We start from the raw sequence: 21,282 nt of genomic DNA, 5'->3' as shown, positions 1-21,282 counted from the left end.
AACTGATACTTCTAGTTGTTGTGAAACAACCTTATATTTAAATTTAAAAAGTTCAAGATGGGAAAGCAAAGCATGTTGATACTGGAAATACTTTTACTCTGTGTGATTTCTGTTTTAAGCTGTGTCCTTCTGTGGGCCACAGATAGGTGGGTAAATGTGAATGGTCATACATATTTCCTCATTCAGCAACATTCATTCACTGTATCCACCATTTGCCAGACACTGAGCTACATGCTTCAGGGGCAGAGGTGTGATCCTGCTCTAAGGAACTTACCTGGACAAAGGAAGTCTCTGCCTGCTGTGATTCTAGGGGCCCTCACAAGAGGAAGAGAGCACGTAGAATGGAGCATGAACTACACAAAGAGGTGGAAAAGTGGGGCAGCCAGGCAGCAAAGGTTGGAGGAGGTGTCTTTGAGATGAAGAGTAGGAGTCAGCTAGTAGAGTGTTGTAGAAAGGCCATTGCCCCGGAAGGCAAATGCACTTTTAGGAAATTGGAAGTAGTTTTTTTTGTGGGGGGGGGGGGGGTTTTGTAGAGAGACAGACAGAGGAAGAAGATAGGCTAGAGAAAAATCTGAGTGTTCTTGTAAGTGCAGTTGACCCTTGAACAACTTAGGTTTGCACGCAGTCCACTTATATGCAGATTTTTTTTTTGATAAATATGGTATAGTATTGGAAATGTATTTTCCTGGTGATTATCTTAACATTTTTTTCTCCAGCTTACTTTATTGTCAGGAATATAGTATATAATACATATAGCATATAAAATATGTGTTAATCAACTGTTTATGTTAGCAGCAGTCTCAACAGTAGGCTCTTAATAGTTAAGTTTTGGGGGAGTAAAAAAATTATACACAAATTTTCGACTGCGTGGGGATTGGCACCCCTAACTCCTGCATTGTTCAAGGGCCAGAATGTCAGAATGCCATTTAACAGTTGTAAGTGGAGATGATGCTTTGATCTAATTTGTATTTTATAAAAGATTATCTGGCCACAGTGTAGGCTGTTGCAGAGGCAGTCAGGACCAATGCGGGGAAGGTAGTTATGGAAACTCAGATGAGCAATATATAAAAGTCTGAATGGAAGAAATGGAAGTGGAGATGGAACAACAATAACAAAAAAAAAAAAAAAACAGAGTAAGAGAGGGTAAGACAGTATATTGAGGGGCAGGGAAGAAGAGGGGTCCTGGGAAATTAGGTGGAGAGAAACATGTAGATAGGTAATACAGTAAGACAGGACAGGTATGTCAAATGATGACTTTATCATGGACACTTAGGACTTTCAGGTTGAGGTATGTCATAGGAGTGAAGAGTAAGACTTAAATATACGTCTATTAGCAGCAAATTAGAAACTACTTGAAATAATGGACGTGGGCAGTATACTCAGGGACTTTGTAGGCAGGGCTGGGGGAGAGCCCAGGAATGGGCGAGGTTAGAGGAGCCCTGGATGGAAGAGCCAGAGTGTTGAGCAGGCCCAGGGGAGAGAGGTTTCCTTATCACCAGGAGGAGAGGGTTATGCCCCGGACATTAAGCAAAATTAAGAATGAAAAGTGCAGTTTGATTTAGCACCAAAGATCTCCAAATCCAGCCAGAGCAGCATCAGGAAGATAAGGGGTGGAGGTCTAAGACTCTGCTGCTCCCTAGACCAAGATAGAAACATGTATCAAAACTGCGGAACATAGGACCTTAAGGGACTAGAGACCAGTAGTCCAACATGTCTGTTTTACTTAGGAAAAATGGGGCCCAGAGAGGCTAGGTGACTTGTCCAAGGTGGCAGAGTCACCACTTAAGGTCCACTGTCAAGCCATTCAGTCCAGGCGAAGGATGTGGTCAAGAGCATGGACTCAGGTGTGGGCCGGGTTCAGCCCCTTCCAGCTGTGTGAACGGGCCCAAGCTACCTAAACTCCGTGCCTCCCTTTTTTCACCTTTAACCCGGAGATAATAGTTCTTACCTCAAAGCTTTGCTGTGAGGAGTCAGTGAGTTACTAAACGTAAAACCCCACATATGGGAAAAGTGATGAGTTTGCTGCTGTTGTTAAAATGTATGCGTGTGTGTGTGTGTACACACATACATGTAACAGATATACATACAATACATATATCCCTTAGGGAAGAAAGGTGAAGATGTACTGTCTGCATAGAAGGAAATTTTGAATATTTTAGGCAGAGATTTGGGTGATGGATTGTCAGGTCTGGATCAAGAATTACTGGAAAGCTTGGAAAGTTTATATAGTATGATTGAAAACAGCATACTTAGCAAGTCATTGTTAGAAATGCAGAGCCTTTTTTATTCTTGAGAGTAAAAAAAAAAAACAAAAGCACTTTGAAGTTAGCCCTATCAAAGACTTTCTTGGTTTTAGTCAGATAACCAGAATTTTAACCTATTAACAATGTAAATCCCTTGAGTTTGACTTCAGAATGTCACCATACCTCCTGAAGACAGAACAAACTAGAGAGTAGGGGGAGAAGACCTGAGTTATGACTTTCATGCACTTGGTTCCTATGAATAAATGGTGATTTGGGTTAGAGAGTGCTCAGTGTTTCTAGTTGAGCAAATCTAATTTTTAGCCACTAAAACACATGAGTAGCCTAAACCGTATTACCTGGAGGGACTTGGGTGACATGCAGTACAGACAGCCTAGGAATAAGTGGCACTCTGGACTTGATTAGGACACAGTAATCCTAGAAGGATATAAATTGAACTGGATTTATTGTCTAATAAAAACGTGGGAAGGAAAGATAATGCTTACTGACTCATGAAACTTTAACAATGTTTGTAAGGCTCTGAGTTGTCGTAATGTTTGGATGAGAGCATTTCCCCATTCATCTCCGTGCTTCCAGGGTGACCCACGTGAGGCCTCACTCTGGATCGGAAGCCCACTTGGGTCCTTCCTGGGTATTTTTAGGAAGCAGAGGTCATCATATATTCAGCCCTTGTAGACCCCATGTCCTCAACAGCACCCTGTTGGTTTGGGCAAATGTGTATTGAACGTCTATTAACTATAAATTTGGGGGAGAAAAAAAATACAGCACGAGAAAGTTTTAGCCCATTGTTCATTTCAATTCATAAGGCTTTTTCTGAGGACTGCTTACTTCTGGCCTTGTGATAATGTAAAAAACCATGTAGCACACCATAGCTACTCACCCCTCCTTAAATACACCATAAAAATAATAATACCTACCGCTTTTATTGCACCCCAGAGGCCTTGCTAAGTGCTTTACATACAGTAATTTACTTAATTATAACAACTCCATGAGGCGGGTGTTATTATCCCCATTGATCAAATGGGAAGACCGAGGCTCAGAAAGGTAAAGTAACTTGCCCATTGTCACACAGCTAATTACTAAAGAAGCCAAGTCTGTCTGGCTCCTAGGCTCATGCCTGCTTTTGCTCCAAAGCTGTGGTTCCTCTTTCCCTGCCTACTTTCAAATGACCTTGCCTTTGCTTTGCGGTTGTTTCTGTGTTAAGTGTTAGAGGATATAAAGACACCTTTTCCCCCCAGTGGAAACCTCACTACTTCATTACTCCTCTCAAGACTCACCTTATGGGAAGCCCCCTCTTTGGTCCTTTCTGTGGGCCCCCATGGCACTTGATTTCTACCTCATCATCACCATCATCATAGTTGGACTTGTAAAGCAAGATGGAATCAGCTGGGTGGAAGAATGGGTAAATACTGGTCTTTTTCATTGACTTATGAGCTCTTTGGAAGTCAGGGACAATATCATATTCATGGTCAATTGGCCAACACAACACCCAGCACTATTCCATGGTATACTATCATTATTCCTACTTAACAGATGGGAAAACTGAGGTTTAGAGGTTAAGCGATTTAGTCAGGCTCACACAGCTAGTAAGCATTAGAGCTGGAATCTGAACCTGGACAGTCTGGTTCCAGAAATCTATGCTCCTAACACTAATTTTGTTCCATCTTTCAAATGAGATTGTAAGCCATGAGTATGGAGACAGTGGATATCATCTCCTAGCCCAGTACCTCACAGTCCATGCTCTGTAAACAGCAGCTCTCTTGTTCTTCCATCCACCCTGGCAGAACAACAAACAATATATTGAACTAGGTCTTAGCTCATAATAATAAGGAGAGAGTTTTAGGGTCATGGTTACATGAATATTCTCTGAGGATCTTACAGAGTGCATATCTCCGGGCCATCTTCTGAGTCAGTAGGTCTGGGGCTGTCAGGGTTGAGCACCGAACTCCCTTCTGGATATGAGAATGGCAGTAGGGATGGAACCATCAGGGAGGCAGCTTCTGAAAGACAAGGAATGAAGCAGGCATAGTGAGTCTCATCCACATTGATGGGAGCAGGCCGTGAAGTGGTAGAAAATCATCAGTCAGCCCGAGTCAGCAGCCGCCCAGGGGAGGCTGGGGATCAGAAATCAATCACAGAAAGACCACTTACTTTGTATTTTTAAGATTTCTAAGTACCTGCTTCTTTTGAATGTGCTGGTGGGATTTTATCTGATGAATTTAAACACTTTCATTTTTCTCAGAGCTTCCGTCTTTGAGGTTCCCAAAAATAGTAGGCTTTTCATGGAGTTGTATAAGGATTCCATCTGCTTTATACTGAAAAGTAGGGCTTTAATGGAAAATTAAAAATGAGCCAGATCGCCTTTCCCACAACAAAGCCCAGGGCACTTTTCCCAATCCTTTCTTCTTTTAATCCCCAGCAAAAGTTACTGAATCTGTATTTCTGTGGGATTACCCCCACCCTCCAAATTAAATTCTACCCAAAAGCCAAATAAACACTAACAAGTTTCTTCATTTCCATACGTTGTCGTATCTATTTAAAAGCAATAACAGTTTCAAATATTGTCACTTATAAAATTTGATTTTCATTTCAGTTTTCATTTTATTCCAGAATTGTGTGATCTGTGGCCTATAACTAGGCACATGCACACAAGGATACCTGAAAAGTGCTGATTTCTGTTCATGGTTTCTCTTATTTGCTCTCAAAGTTTGGAGGCTTTCACCTTTCATTGTAGAGTTTACTGTCTAACCTACAAATATAGAGCACCTCATTGTTTTCAGTTGTAGGAGCTGAGTTATCAACGAATGCTAACATTCTGTCATTCTCTTTTATCATCTCCTTTTACTTGAAAATGCCAATTCTGTGGCTGTCCTTTATATATACTGTTGCCCAGTCTATATTCTCTTGATATGTTATGTCCTTCAGGCTCTCCTGTGGTTTGCAAATAATGATTGCAGTTGCTTCACTCCTATACCTTCTAAATTGAGTGAGGGGATGTTGATCCATGTGAAATGTATGTACCAGCTGATGTAGATACTGGTTCTCTTCCCTTGTCCCTTTACTTACAACCCAGTGAATAGGAGCAAAGACCAAATTCCTTAGGCTGGCATTCAACACCTTCCATGTCCACATTCTTACTCATACTTGGCTCACCTCATTTACCACTATACTAACACTTGATTAGCCAGATGTCAGTCTAGTATCTCATTAATATGAAAAATGTGTTCTGGCCTTTGTTTTCCCTTCTTGAAATCCCCTAGCCCTTCTTTTCCCTCAGAATTCTACCCATTTTTCAATCCCAGCTTTAGGAAGTTTCCCCTAATCTCCTCATCCTCTTACATTGAATACTTATGACCAGTTGTCTCCTAATAAATGATGCCTTATGTTGTTAGTTAAATTCTCATAGGAGAGATCTAAGGTTCAGAGAGATTTTGTGACTTGCCCAAGGTCATATATCCAGTTACTAATTTAGACTATAATCTAGGTCTCCAAGGAATCTGTGTGGGTCCTGTATTCTCAAGAAACTGTTGGCCCTTTGTGTGCAAAAATGTTGTTTGCTGGCCCCCCATAGCAGGTAGCACGATGTCATTCGTAGTGTAGATATTCAGTGGATGTTTATTTGGAGAGGCCCTGGAGCAGGGCCCCGGAGTATGTAGCTGGTCTCCTGGCCATCTGTGGGGCTTGGATGTTGAGCCTGTGTAGTTTTTGTAGTTTCTGATGGCACCAGGTTGACTCTCTACCAGCCCGCATGGTTTAGGGTCAATGATTGTCCCAGACTGGTTCAGGAACCACTGTTGTATTTTGAGGATGGTGTGTGTTTAAAGATCTTGCCCTTGTAATCTTGAGCTTTTGGTTAAACATTTAGAGTGGTCAGGGAAATAGTTACTTCTTTGTCCTCTGCCATCAGGATTTCACCAATAAGATTTTCACTAAAAACCATAGGAAGTTACCAGTGGTGCAGTGACATCCAAGACCAGGAGAAATGCAGAATGTTTCAACACTGGGAGGAAGTTGGAAGAAAACAGTAGTGGATGGTGGAAGAGTGCAGAGTGGCCACCAGGGTTGTGCCTGGAAGTCTGAGAGGACTGGGGAAGCCGGTGCCCATCCATATCTGCACCTCTCCAAGTAGCATTTACCTGAGTCCCTCAGCCATGTGACATCCAGCCGTGACTGTGGAAGTGCCATCCTCTCCCTGTGTTAATTTGGTTCACTTGGTAGTATCAGCATCTGAAGAATCTCCCTGGCAGGGGAGGAAGGTTCTTTTCTAGACTTAAGGTCCTACAAAGTCATGACTAACACTGTACCCCAACCAGAGCCTCTGTATCTCCATCAAAAGAATGACTGAAAATAAACCTTATGAAATGTTTTCCATGGTTAGGGGTCATTACTCGAGTCATTTCTGTAACAAGATGACAACAGCATAACAGTCAGTGTTTGTCAGCCACTCATTAAGAGTCTTCTCAGCTACCTGTGGAAAGTTCTCTGTGATTCCTCATGAATGCGTCGCCCTGCCTAGCCCTCACCTGGATGCCAGCTTTCATGTATCTAAGGGAGGGAGAATAAATAAGAACATTTTGTATGGATGTAGTCCAACTGCTGCAGCCAGAAAGAGGGGAGGTACCTGGTGCTTCGCTGTTGTTTGAAATGCCATTATGGTCTTTGGAAAGCGGTAGTGAACTTTTTTCCCTTCCTTAACCATACGTGGTCCATGATTTGAGCACCTCCTCACCCCCAACCCCCCTCCCATTTCCACAGCCACCTCCTTAAATGCAGGAGATCACATGCCAGTGTCCTAATACACTCTCTCCTTGGCTGGCATGTAATGTCACCACCTCATGCATTTATCCAGTTTGTTCATGTTCAGTCATTTTGGTATATCTCCCTGTCAGAATTGTCCATTTTCAGTAGCATGCTTCTAGAAGGCTGAAAGCACACCTCATTTCATTTGCGTTGTGCTATGTAACACTACACTGAGCTGTGCATTTATTAAATGCTTGTTGATTATGATTCTGAGCTTCCAAGCTGGGAGGTCTTACAAATGTTTTCAGTACTTCTGGAATGAGATGCATCTTGAATATATTTTCTTCTTGTAGGTAGTACATCAGGTCCTTTGCATTGGTAGGTCCTCAAAATCATGGTTCAGAACCCATATTTTGGTTGCACAGTGTTTTAGGTTCCCCCTTATGTTCAACTTCCTTGGGTGAAAATGCCAGTGATGCCAACTTCTAATGCTGTTTTCAAATTAGAGGCAAGGCATAGGTAGATAATGTGCCATATCACATCCTTCTTTTCATATAGGTGTGGTTGTCCATATAATTCCCACCGTCTTGTAGTCATTATTCAACACATTGTTGATTTCAGACTGTTAAGAGTTGCAGGTAGTTCTCCAAGAGACTGAGATTTGCTCAGTGAAGGCCTGTGAGGTGTGGCTGGCAAGGACCTATGAGGACTCCAGAACAATGAGCTGAGCCAGATGCCTCTGTGAGTGCCAGTAGCTCCAGGGAAGTTCTGGTTAGTTTATGCCTGAATGTGATATAAGGAGGACTGGCACTTGGAAAACTGCAGATGTTCTTTGTACCTTGGCCCAAGTATGCCAAATGAGGAAGGGTGCACTGTGTGAAGGTTTAAGAGTCCCCGATCTAGAGTTCCCAAGGCAAACTCCACTTCCCAGATCTCCTGTCCCAAGCTGTGACAGAGGTTCTGTGTGTAGGGGTTGAAGTACCCTGGCCTCCATCCCCACAACAATGCTCCCATGCACTTGAGATCCAGAACTGCCAGTGTGGGAAGAGCCCTGCTCTATGCTGCCCACCAGGACACTCAGCTGGGCTTTAAGAACCTTCTAGATGAGCTAGAACATGCGGAAATGATCCACTAGTGAGGGTGATGTTGGTGAGATTGGAGGGAGGGGGGGATAACGGATGGAAGAGGATCAACAAAGAGTTGGCAGGGGCAAGATCATGATGAGTATAGGAGGAGCCCTTGTATTAGTCTTTTGTGGCTGCAACAAATTACCCCAAACTAGGTGGCCTAAAACAACAGAAAAATTTCTCTCACCGTTCTGGAGTCCAAAAGTCTTGAAATTAAGGTGTCACATCCCAGTGACACCTTGTTCTGGAGACTCTGTTCCATGCTTCTTTCCTAACTTTTGGTGGCTGCTGGCAGGCCTGGGCGTTCCTTGGCTTTTAGACCCATCACTATAGTTTCTGCCACCAATTCACATGAGATTTTCCTTTGAGCATCTTTACATGGCTTTCTCCTCTCTCATAAGGACGCTTGTCACTGGATTTAGGGCCTACCCTAATTCAAGATGGTCTCATCTCAAGATCCTTAACTTCCTCTTTTTTATTATTATTATTTTTTTAATGTTTGCTTGTTTAGAGAGAAAACGTGAGCAGGGGAAGGGCAGAGAGGGAAGCAGAATCCCAAGCAGGATACACGCTGTCAGCACAAAGCCCAACATAGGGTTCAGTCTCACCAACCATGATATGACCTGTGCCAAAATCAAGAGTCGGTCGCTTAACCAACTGAGCCACCCAGGCACCCCATCAAGATCCTTAATTTATTAATTATATCTGCAGAGACCCTTTTCCCCATGAGGGGATTTCGGATGGGCATCTTTTATAATGGGAAGGGGGCTGCCGTTCAACTCACTATAGCTCTCAACAGGATAAAAATTAGCAGTAACTTGAAGTGAGAAAGAACACATGAGAAGGGTATTTGCAAGTCTGAATTCCCACGAAGGGGCAGGCACAGTATTTTACACGTGTGATTTCTAACTATCACTGAGGCAGATGAAGATACTGACATTTAAAAAAAAATTTTTTTAATGTTTGTTTATTTTTAAGAGAAAGCATGTGTGTAAGCATGGGAGGGGCAGGAGAGAGAGAGACAGAGAGAGAGAGGGAGGGAGACACAGAATCCGAAACACGCTCCAGGCTCTGAGCTGTCAGCACAGAGCCCAATGCAGGGCTCAAACTCACAAACTGTGGGATCATGACCTGAGCCCAAGTTGGACGCTAAAGCAACTGAGTCACCCAGGCGCCCCTGACATTTTTATGTGAAAAGAAAGAAGTTCAAAGGTGTGGGTGTCCTGAAGCTTTTCAGTAAAATTGGAGGCTGAGCCATTATCTAAGGTTGGAAGGTTCAAAGATAGGAGGACAGCTTGGCGAATCTAGAAGAAGTCCAAACAGCCACAAAAATATAGAGTAATATTTTAATAGATGGATAGAAATTATTACAGAGAGGGGTGACTGGCTGGCTCAGTCAGTGGAGCATGTGACTCCTGTTCTCAGGGTTGTGGGTTTGAGCCCCACATTGGGTGTAGAGATTACTTAAAAATAAAATCTTTAAAAAAAACCAAAAATGTATTACAGAGAAATAGTGAGGCCCCATTGGAATTTGTAGGTATTTTTTAACGGCTCGCTTTAGCCCAGTTTTGTGATTTGGCCTTGTAGTACTTGTTACTTTGGAATGGAAAATCTGACCGTTGGGTGACCTAGAGTTGAGAATTGATTTGAACCATCAAGTGAGGAGGATATTCTTAGAGACTAAGGAAAATATCGGTTGAATCAGCTGCAAGTAGGATTTAGGCTGGCTAGGGGAGCAAGCTGGAATTGGGATGGTAGATGCAGTAAGGAAGGATCTGTAGTCTTACGGATATGATGCGTGAACACAGCAGGTATGGAAGAGGGGAAACAAAGGCAGGAAGCCCTCGGAAGAGGAAACCTAGGGGAGTGTAGAGTTCTAAAATGATGCCGAATAAGGGTGGCTCCTTGTTGAATGGATAGCTGCTCAACTGTAGATTAATGATTAAGGACATTAGGTATAAATACTTCAAGAAACTGAAATCCATAGGCCTCTTTTGCTCTTGGTTCAAATATGTGTACAGTTGACCCTTGAACAACATAGAAGTTAGGGATGCTGACTCCTTGGGCTGTCGAAAATCCATGTATAACTTTGGAATTACCAAAAACTTGAATGTTAATTGCCATCTGTTGACTGGAAGCCTTATTGATCATTAAAAGCCGATTAACATATTTTGTATGTTATATGTATTATATACCATACTCTTACAGTAAAGTGAGAAAATATTAAAACCAACCACAAGAAAAAATACATTTACAGTACTGTACAGTATTTATCCAGAAAAACCCAGGTGTAAGTAGACCTGTGCAGTTCAAACCTATGTTGTTCAAGGGTTGGCTGTAAATGATGTCTTCTAGAAGAATGACATGTCAGTATGTTGCACTTTTAAAAAAATCCTGGATAATGGAGTGCCTGGTTGGCTCAGTCAGCAGAGCATGCTACTCTTGACCTCAGGGTCATCAGTTTAAGCCGCATGTTGGGTGTAGACTTTACTTCAAAAAAAATTTTTTTAATTAAAATTTAAAAATCCTGGGTGAATGTTCTGGGCTCTCTGAAACCTTACATTATGACCTTGTTTAGTGGGGGATAATCTTAAACTAGTATTCAATTTACTTTACTTGCCTTCTAATTCTTGTTTCCCTGGGAATCTCCCCCATTGAGGCGAAGGATTCCATTACTTCAGGGGGAGGACAGAATATGGTCTAGGACAAAGAAGACGTTGTTCAGCTTTTGACTTTCAAAACAAGCCCTTGAAGCATGTTTCAGAGACCAGAATTAGCCCAGGCCTTCACTCAAAAGAGGCAGGCTTTGTTAGAAGAAAAATGATTGTGGATTCCAAGGAGGCAGATCTCAGAAGGCCTGGTATATATTGTGTAGTAAGCCATGCAGGAAGGAGGAAATACCTTCCTGGGATGGAGCATGGAGCTTGTAGAGATTAGGAGGAGACTAGAGCTAAATGAATGGGTGGCTGAGATCCCCCACTTCAGGAGAGTGGAGGAGAATCTGCTTGCAGAGAGCACCCATACCTTGCATTTGGTCTGGAACCCTGGAAGGAAACTACCTGTAGTGTACTCTACAGGGGGGCGTGTTTAGGCAGAAGCAAGCCCTCTCCATTCCCCAAAGCCTGCATGTGGCATAGGAGCGATCCCTCGGGCCTGTAGGCCCCCTCAGGCACATGTGGAGGTGCAGAGGGAGCTGGGAGGCAGAATGAAGGCGGCACAGAGTGAACTGTGCAGTCTCACTCCTGGAGACTGGTTGGGTTCAATCTGCCAGTCACATCAGCAGAATCAGGCCAACACCCAAAGACAAAGGGATGAAACATCCCAGGGACGCCAGTGAGGGCATGGAGGGCAGTGCCTAGACTAGGTCCTCTCCCCATCCTGCTAACCTGGGGGGAGCAGAAGGGCAAGGGAAAAGAACACAGCCCTGAGAGGCAGTTTAGAGAAGTTTAATTTGACTAATTGCCCTGAAGCAACTAAGAATTTTAAATCTGAAGGGATTAAGTTATCTTGAAGTGGCAAGATTGTTTTTGTTACTATCATCAGAAATGCAGTGGTCATGATCAATTTGAATTAAACACTGGAGAAATGAAGTAACATTTTTAAAAAGTATTTATTCATTGGGGTGCCTGGGTGGCTCAGTTGAGCATCTGACTTCGACTCAGGTCATGATCTCCCGGTTGGTGGGTTCAAGCCCAGTGTCAGGCTCTGTGCTGACAGCTCAGAGCCTGGAGCCTGTTTCGGATTCTGTGTCTGCCCCTCCCATGCTCATGCTCTGTCTCTCGATAATAAATAAACGTTAAAAAAATTTTAAATAAAAAAAAAAAGTATTTATTTAGGAAGCTCTAGGCCCAACAAGGGGTGGGAACTCATGACCCTGAGATCAAGAGTTGCATGCTCCAGTGACTGAGCCAGCCAGGTGTCCTTAAGTAACATTTTTTGTGTGTGTACAGTTGAGTAATAGGTGTAAATTTCTCTCCTGCCACATTGCATCTGAGCTGTATTTTATCTTGATGATGATGATGATGGTAACAATGATGGCAGCATATTCGCTGGCTTGTATTCTTAGAGTATGTTTTTTCTTTTGAGTAAATCATGTCTTCGCATACGTGTATTAGGTTCACTTTGGGCAAGAAGTGGGAAGATCTGCCCTCAAGGAGCAGGCTTGTCTACCAGATTTTCCCAAATGTAGTGGGGATTTGGGCTTCCTGTTTTTAGCTTGTGGCAGTTCTTCTGAGTGCCCTGGAAGGGAGGACTTCAGTTGCCAGGGAGACTCATTTCAGTGGAAATTATTAGAATTTCAGGACTTTCTTTAATCAATTTACTGTGATACTGGAGACTAGAAGAGAAGATTTACTGGGTGTGATCCTTCAGTTCCATATTTTAAAGGAATCAGGATGAATACTAGAGATTGTATTCAATCTCTGATTATCATGGGAGAAACTCTTCACTTTTATTCAGTCCTCATGTACTAAATAAAGCATGAGTATATGGAGGGATTCATTTTCGAGTGTAACTCATAAGTAGTTACCAGAACACTAAATGGGGGGGGGGGGGGTGGCAGGCGCAGAAACCAGAAACCAGTTAGCTCTTTTTAATTATGTCTCATCCCAACTTGACATTCGTACAAGGATGATGCTACATTTAAGAAGATGTTTTAAAACCTGCTGTTTCTTGAAATTCCTAGTAATTTGAGAAGGGAAATCTTTAGTCTTGCTTTAAAAAGTGTGTATTTGGTGGTGTGTTGAGGATGCTGCTTATATACTTTTCTACTAGAAAATTATGGTGGCACTTTGAGCACATCTTCTCAAAATATACACGCATCTCCTATTTTTCCTCATCTGTCAGTGGGAGCCAAGAGAACTCGAGATGTGGGATCATAACACTGTGGAAAGGAGTCACTAAAATAATCAATACTATAGAATTTTTAAAGGTTGATTTATTAACTGATACCATGTTTGGACCTTCAAAATCGGAAAAATAAAATTTCTAAAACTTAAAAACATGTCCATGTACATTAGAAGAAAAAAACATTTTTATACTGAGTAAGCATTAAAAAGAACATATGACCATAATTATTTGGGGTATACATTCACTCTAGTCAGTTTCTAGCTATATGTCTCTAATACCCATGTCACATATTTTTTATGAAGAATGAACTGTTTTAAATATTCTCATAGGCTTGCCTCTAGTCTTCAAAGTTGTGTCTTATAGTCACTATGTGAAATTGTTACTGTCATCAGTTGGCATTCATGGTATACATCAAAATATTTTTTTCGCAGAGAAAATAGTTCTTTCTACCGATGCACATGAGCTCAGATCAAATTCTGCTAAATGGAGGCTTTCCTCGGGCTAACTTTTTACGTGTTGAAATGTGTTAATATTTTAGCCCAAATATTTTCACAGGTCTTTTACCCTCAGGATTTTTATCGTTAATAAATATTTTTACAGAACTCATGAAAATAAATTCCTCTGTGGTCCTTTTGAATGTCTTGTCACATTTAGATGACACAAATTGTAGATCTTCATAATTTCGCTCCATTCTGGTTCCTAATATAAATGTATCCAATTAAAACTAGGAGCACCATCAAAACATCACCTCAAGTCGAGATCCTTCAACACATCATAATACAATTTCAGAATTAAATCTTGGACACTGTGTTTAGTCCCTCCTTTGCTTTGTCGGGATAAATTTCAACATCTTCCTTTTTGCAAGCCTTGTTTTCAATAACTGCAATTGGCTAAAAGCTTTAAAGAACTGAAGTGTTTTGGCGCTTCATTCACTGCTTTAATGAAAGATTTCCAACTGTTTTGGAACAGAATGCACCCAAACTTTACAGGATTCATCTATCATACCATTATGCAACAACTAGGTTGATTTAGAGAATCGTTTCTCAAACATTTTTTTCTTTTTTTTGGTTAAAGTTTATTTATTTTGAGAGAGAGAGAGAGTGAGCGAGCATGAGCAGGGGAGGAGCAGAGAGAAAAGGGAGAGAGAGAATCCCAAGCTCCAACTCACAAGGCTCAGGGGGCTCGAACTTACGAAATGTGAGATCATGACCTGAGCTAAAATCAAGAGTCAGACGCTTAACTGACTTAGCTACCCAGGAGCCCCTCAAACATTTTTTCTAAAACTTGGTTGCTGATGACAGGTGGCAAAGTAAAAGGCACATATTATTGTGCTGAAATGTTAATAATATTCACAAAACTTTGTCAGAAAAATTTGGTAGTTATGTTTTCCTATTATTTGTCGATTTCTACATCTATAGTTTTTTTGTGCTTTTTTTTGCGTTTGGTAGGATATAGCCACTTATTTGAATGCAGTTATGAGTTATGCATATGCATACGCAATTCCAAGTGACTTTCTGTTCCATAGGTTTCTTGATTTAGTAAGGGCAGTTGTTTTTTAGCATTATAAAATTTATATGTGTATTTCGCTGCAAAAACAAATAATTTCCTCTCTCATGTTAAGCTTTTTTTTTTTTTTTTAAAGTTTTATTTATTCATTTTTGAGAGAAAGAGCATGGGAGGGGCAGAGAGAGAATCCCAAGCAGTCTCTGCTGCCAGCAGAAGGCCCAGTGCAGGGCTTGAATCCATGAACCGTGAGACCATGACCTGAGCTGAAATCAAGAGTCAGATGCTGAACCGACTGAGCCACCCAGGCACCCCTCTCATGTTAAACTTTTTACAATTTACAGTGGCATTCACAGTAACAGGAGATGTTTCACCTGTGACAGAATGAACTTCCACAAGCTTTATTTGATCCCAGGAAATAGATGGAAAAAAAAAAAAAAAAACACTGTTGGAATTGATTTTTTTCTACTTAAACCACTGGTTAATACTACCTAAAACTGGAATCATTTAACTGTTAAATTTCTTTTCTTTTGCTAATGAAGCCAACACATTAAAAGCTATCACTTCGCTTTTTATATATGTACTTATTTACTCAGAAATAAGCAGAATCAACTTAGAATAGCAAGCATTTGATCTAAAAGAAAAGTCATACTTCCTAGAGTGCTATGTTAGTGAACCTTCTATAGCAGCATGTGTTAGATTGTCATCCTCGGACACAACCTTATTACAAAAGTGATTAACATTTGAAGTAGTTGCTGATCTGTGCTTCTGTAGATTCGTGGCTGTGGTTTATGGAGTGAATGATATCACTATGGCTCCCATGGTGGATAATGAATATTAACCAGCAGTTTGTATGCATTAACATTCCATCATCAGCTTTCTCGAAAAATAGAAATACAGTACTTAATTTTTCAATAAATTTGCCATTTTTTCCTTTTTGTTTCATTATCGCCAAAAGGCACATTACGAAGTGAATTAGAATAGCCATCGATAAATGACAAGAACACTGTAATGAAAGCATTTACACCATTCTTGAGAAGGGCCATGTCCTGAATATATTTCATGTACACCTAACCTGTAATCTTCTGTTTCTCACTGACCCTTGTGATGGGTGTCTTGTGCAACTCTAGCTGCAGCGTGGCTCACAGCACAACTGATCACTGCATCCAGCGTCTGCCAGGGGCACTGCCCTCTGAGACTGGGAGGAGTTGGCTGCCCTGAGCTGCTCATGTCCAAGTGTTCTTTATTTTATTGGTGAGCATCCTGTCTATTTTCCTTGAGAGGGAGGTGTTTACTTAGGCCAAGATTGGAAAAGGACAGGAAAAGAGATGGATTGTCATTGGTCACCTTTCAGAAAATTCTCTTCACCTTGAGATTATCTCACCCACTGGCAGTTAAGTCTATCTATGGCAGAAGCTGGAAATGCAAATCCAATCTTGGTACATTTTGATGCAACTAATAATAATACTTGGCTTAAAAATGAATCATTTACACAAATGTTTAATCTGACGAGTGCCCAGGACAGTAGATATCATCTAGCATTTTCACAGAGGAGCCAAGGTGCAAAGTCACCCCAATTAGAGATCACATTTCTCCATCTGCTTTGTATTGCCCTCTTTCGTTGGGATGATTCTGATAACATTACTGCTCTGCGCTCCTCTACTGTTGACTTCCAATCCCACTTCCCACATAGCTGAGTGAGCTTTTAAAAATCTATGTGAGATCATGTTGCTGGGGAACACCACTCAATTATCTTCCTATTTGCAGTTAGAATAAAATCCGGCTCTTCACCAAGGCCCAGGAGGCCTTTTATGCTCCCACCCTTGCCCAGTTGGCTCCACCAGATTTTCAGCTTCCAGGGGACCCATATCTTGCCTGTTTCCTTTGCCAACATGGCACATGAAAGCTGCTCAATGTATTATCTCAGAGAAATAAATATGGTCTACTTTGTGTTGATGAAAGGAAAAAAGAAAGAGTGTCTTGCTAATCTGTGACAATAGGGAAAAGCAAGTGTAAATCTCTATGTCCTAAGTATTATTTCCCTCTCTTAAAACAAAATTGGACAGCAGCATGTATCACAGGACTAAATCCTTGTCATTAGCAGAGGTGTTATCATGCCTACAAACCTTCTGATTCTACAGTTTCCCAGCCCCACCCCATCGAGAGAAGTGAGCGTGCCTCACAGGGAATCTATTGTTTTCACCAACATTAGATGGGAGATTTTGTTGTAATTATTCTTGGTGTACAAGAGGAGGAAAGGTGCTTCACTGGTTGACTTGGGGGAAACCGGACCATATGATGGTGGTGGAGGAATACCTCGAAGTCACAATTTTGAGATCTTGTGGTGTTCTTACACAACTGCTGTCTATGGGATCGCTTTTTAAAACATGCTACTGTTCAGTTTTTATCATGAATGCCTTTCCAAGGACAGTGAGTGGTTTTACACACTATGACATTGTTTCCATGGCAACTAATGTATTTTAGCAAAGAGAGACAGCTAGAAGTAGGCTAAAAAGGACAAATACAGAAATGGCACAGTGTAAAATGTGGGGCAATGTGTGTTGTAGTAAAGATCTTCCCCCCTCCCCGACTTCTTGTTTAAGAAAACCAGCGTAACTAGATCTTAACTTCTTCACTCTTAATAATAAAATTTTTACTGTACCCAATACTGTCTAGTATTTTGCTGACATAATTGCTTTAGTTGGTACTTGGGGTTTTTTTTTTTGTTTGTTTATTCTAACATGATGCTCATTCTGTCACCACATTTGTGATTTCATCCATTTTTAAGATTAAGTTATTTTCACCTTGCATTCTCACGTAGAGACCACCTCGTTGCTGTGCTGCCCTTTAGTGCAGTGTTTCTTGAGAGGGTTGTCTACACCACCTGTCTCTACACAGTGTTTGTTTAAAAAAAATCAAAGCCATTCCCCTCAGACTTCCACCCCACTGCTTGATCGAGTTGGTCACACCCTCGTCCTCCAAGGCTATTACAATTACCTCTTTTGTTTATTTGGAAGCTAACATGTATAAATTATACATTTCAAATAATTCTACAAAAAAATGAAGCCACATCTATTAACATTACATAAAACCAAGGGATCATGTTACTCTGCTTTGTGCATCTGAATGGGCTTGGATTATTTTGTTACGTGATAATAATCCCCCTCCCCCATGCTCTTAAATAACCCCAAGGGGCGGATAGCGGCCAATTTCCTATTTAATATTAAGAGAAACCAAGGGCTGGATCTTATGACTTAAACAGATAGCAAACCAGTCTATGGGCCAGATTATACCCTTGTTTATTATGTTTCATTAGGCCACATGAGGCATTTTAAAAATTAAATGAACATTTTTAAATGGGGCATTTTTGTATAAAAACTGAGATTCCCTGTTTCTTTTGAAAAAAATTGGAAGGTCTGACAAAACCAAGCCTGTGTTCTCTCATGACAGCGGCCTCAGGGCTCTTCAGCTCACCCAAGCCCCACCTCACCTGCTTCATTCATTTGTTTTACCTGCCTGGCCCCATGGGTTATTTAATGTCACCCTTCCTGCACCCCTGCCCCCACCCAGTCACAGAACAAATAAATAACAGAGCTAGAGATAGAACTGGATCCAACCCAGACGCCTGAGTAGCTCAGTTGGTTGAGCGTCTGACTTTGGCTCAGGTCATGATCTTGCAGCTTGTGGGTTCACGCCCCACATTGGGCTCTGTGCTGACAGCTCAGAGCTGGAGCCTGCTTTGGATTCTGTGTCTCCATTTCTCTCTGCTCCTTCCCTGCTCATGTTCCGTCTCTCTCTCTCTCTCTCTCTCTCTCTCTCTCTCTCTCTCTCTCTCTCAAAAATAAACATTAAAAGACTAAAAAAAAAAAAAAAGACAAAACAACTGAATCCAACCACTTCCTCCTTGGCTATGGACCAAAATTCTGTGTTTTAGAGAGTAATTCATAGGTCAGTGGTGAGAAGCATCCTTAGGTGATGTAGCCTCCCTTTTGTGCCTTACTACTTGAAATAGATCCTGCAATTAATTTTGCTAGGTACATTGTTCATATGGAGGGTACCCTGCCCCCCACTGTTTGCCTCTATGCAAAATAAGTTGTATGTGCCGTCAGTTGTGACATGCAAGTTGGAGGTGCTGTAGTAGCGGTTAACATTTACATAAGCATAGAAATACTGGCCAGAAGGGGAAAGTTCCAACATCATAACAGGGGTTCCAGATTTTCCAGATTTTTCATTGAGCGTATATTACCTTTTCAGTGAAGTAAATCAATGTTTGTATAAAAGAAATAAGAATGAGATTATACGACAAAGTACATCTTCCTAGCATAGGATACCCAAAGGCGATCCCTAGCCACCTTTACTGTCCTCTCCCAAGCTAGACCCTTTCCTTTAAACTCTTCAGGAGTCTTGACCTGTCACCAACATTGTCAAGGCCCTCTGCTCTTAACCATTGTGCACATAGACACCATTGTGTCACTGTGCCTTTACCAGGGTGGGAGGGAGGTAAGATGGGAGGTTAGCTTTTAACTTTGTTAAAAGGTTCATGTGTGGAGAAGGACGCAGGAGAATGAGGTAGGGCCAGAGTGAATGGCTAAAGGAAAATACATTTTTCCTGGGGAAACCAGGCAATGAGGAATACCCCACAACAAAGGGCTTTGTCTGAGCTGGCTCCTGTCTCCGGGGCCTGCCCCAGCTGTTGGGCACACAGAAGATTGTGGTGACCTTGAGCGTAGATGGTCCCAAACACTGCACTGCGTGTCTGTGTGCAGCTGTGAAGGCCTCAGGAAGCCCACTGAGAGAGTGGGCCTGTTCCCAGGCTGCAGGCAGGGAGCCAGGGGCCGCCCCTTCACCGGGGAACATTGAGGAGCTTCTGTGTACGCTCTGTGTGTGTCTTAGCTTTCTTTGGAATTGTGGCAGAGTCTGGCCCTGCCTGGTCTTTTTTGTGCCTTGGATCCTAAGTTAATAACCAAAGGAGCAGTGCCCCTGTCGACACACTTGATATGGAAGTTGCTGTCAAATGGCCATTTTATCCTCGGTGCCACTGACATCACACCACGTACAGTTCTGAGGTTCTCACTTTAGTTTGACTGAATACAGCAATGATCGTTGGAGCAGAAAGAAGGCATTCAGATGTGAATAGATGTGTCGAGTAGCATGCAGATGTTTTTTGGCAGGTCGATGAATATTTTAAATCTTTTGCAAGTAGTAAGAAGGTTTGAATTGGAAATAGAGAAGATTCTGTGGCAAGAGAAAAGTAGATTTCATTTCTCTCTCAATCTTCCTTTTCTTGAAATAAACAAAACCCAGAACCATGATTTAAGTCTTGGATTTGTCATATCCCTCAAGTCTCCTTCTTCACACAGGAGTTGTGGTTATGACTCTAACATATTGAGCGTCAGTTTCTCAGTCACATTTTTTAAGTGGAAAGGAAACACTGGCTAATATTAAAAATAATAGCAGAATCTCCAGATTGGATCTTTGTCACTTATTTATAGCTAAAGACACAGGATGAAATTGAAAGAAAGGTCAGCTTCTGGTTATCTATGTGGCATGTGCGGTATGTGGGCACACCCTGCATTTCTGTCCTCCAGCCCTCCCCCCAACACACACCCCTACCCTACGTGCAGCTTGAGTCAGCTCTATTGGTCAGTTCTTCATCAGTCACTCTGTCACCGGCTCTCTTCACCCTTCACCCCTCCATCAGCAGAGCTGAAACCCCTGTTGGGCTGAGCGCTGCTCTGGAGCAGGGAAGACCAGGACGCAGGAACTGTGTAAGGTGCTGTAAGAACACAGAGGAAAGGAAATCTAGTTCTGCACGGAAGTGGGACCAGAGGAAAACAGGAGTGAAAAGGTGATTTTGTCCTGGGCCCTGACAGCTAATTAGGAGAAAACTATACTTACCCAGCAGAGTTGGTGAGATCAGAATGACGGTGCTTAGTCCTGTGCCAGGAAGATGCTGGGGGCTGTATCTATTTTCCTCCCCCTTCCTGGGATAGAGGCGTGTAGAAAATACACTGGTAAGTGCAGGAGTATGCCCCTCACAGGCTGACTTCTTAGCTGGCCTCTGCCTCAGTTTCCCACCTTTCTCCCACCAGCCTACCTCCACACTCGTAAGTCCCTCTCTGCCCTGTAGGACTACTAAGCCTCTTGCCATTCTCTGAACATGTGGCTGACACCCCCTTTGGTTCTGTTTATTCTTGTGCCTGCACTGTCCGGTTGTAAGGTCCCTGTGATGAGTACCAGGGGGGACGTCCCCTGGGCATTTGGAAATGGGAGAGCAGGGAGTTGGGGGGCTACAGGAATGGCTGCATCAAGAGAACTCAAAGTCAAAGCCTTCTCAGTTTTAGTTTTAGACTTTCCTCTAAAAACGAAGGTCTCTGTGTATTCTCCCAAAGATAGAGGATTTGATCTGATCTAAATAGTTGGGAGTAGTTCATTTTTGGCCAAGGTCTCATGCTTTGGCTTTCATTCCTGCAGGCGGTCACACATTTGCAACATTCATGGATCAGCCTTTTCCGCTTGGGAATCTGGGTCACTTCAGTCATGTTTCTCAAACAAAACATTAGCACTGCTTCAGCAGGAAGAATAAAAGCATGGAAAATGCCCTAATGGCCACAAACCCATGATTGAATACAAAGTCAACTATTGAAAATGTCTATATAACTATATATGTATATCGGTCTATACGCAGACACACACACACAGAGGAGGAGGGTGGTCTCTTTTGCCTTAAGCTTTGAAAATTTAAAACTTGAATATTCCAAAAATTTATATTTAGAATAAAGATAAAATAGAATAATCGGTCA

General features: G+C 42.0%; 1 protein-coding gene across 3 annotated transcripts in view; it reads left to right on the top strand.

Moving 5' to 3' along the window:
* FYN (FYN proto-oncogene, Src family tyrosine kinase) overlaps positions 1-21,282 on the top strand; it is a 216,791-nt gene that overhangs the window by 4,023 nt on the left and 191,486 nt on the right. The gene's annotated exons all lie outside the window — the stretch shown is intronic.

The sequence above is a fragment of the Herpailurus yagouaroundi genome, unplaced genomic scaffold (assembly GCF_014898765.1).
Source record: "Herpailurus yagouaroundi ecotype Mexico unplaced genomic scaffold, PumYag 139, whole genome shotgun sequence".
NCBI lineage: Eukaryota > Metazoa > Chordata > Mammalia > Carnivora > Felidae > Herpailurus > Herpailurus yagouaroundi.
The sequence above is the reverse complement of the archived record's forward strand: the minus strand, read 5'-3'. Positions and strand labels throughout refer to the sequence as shown.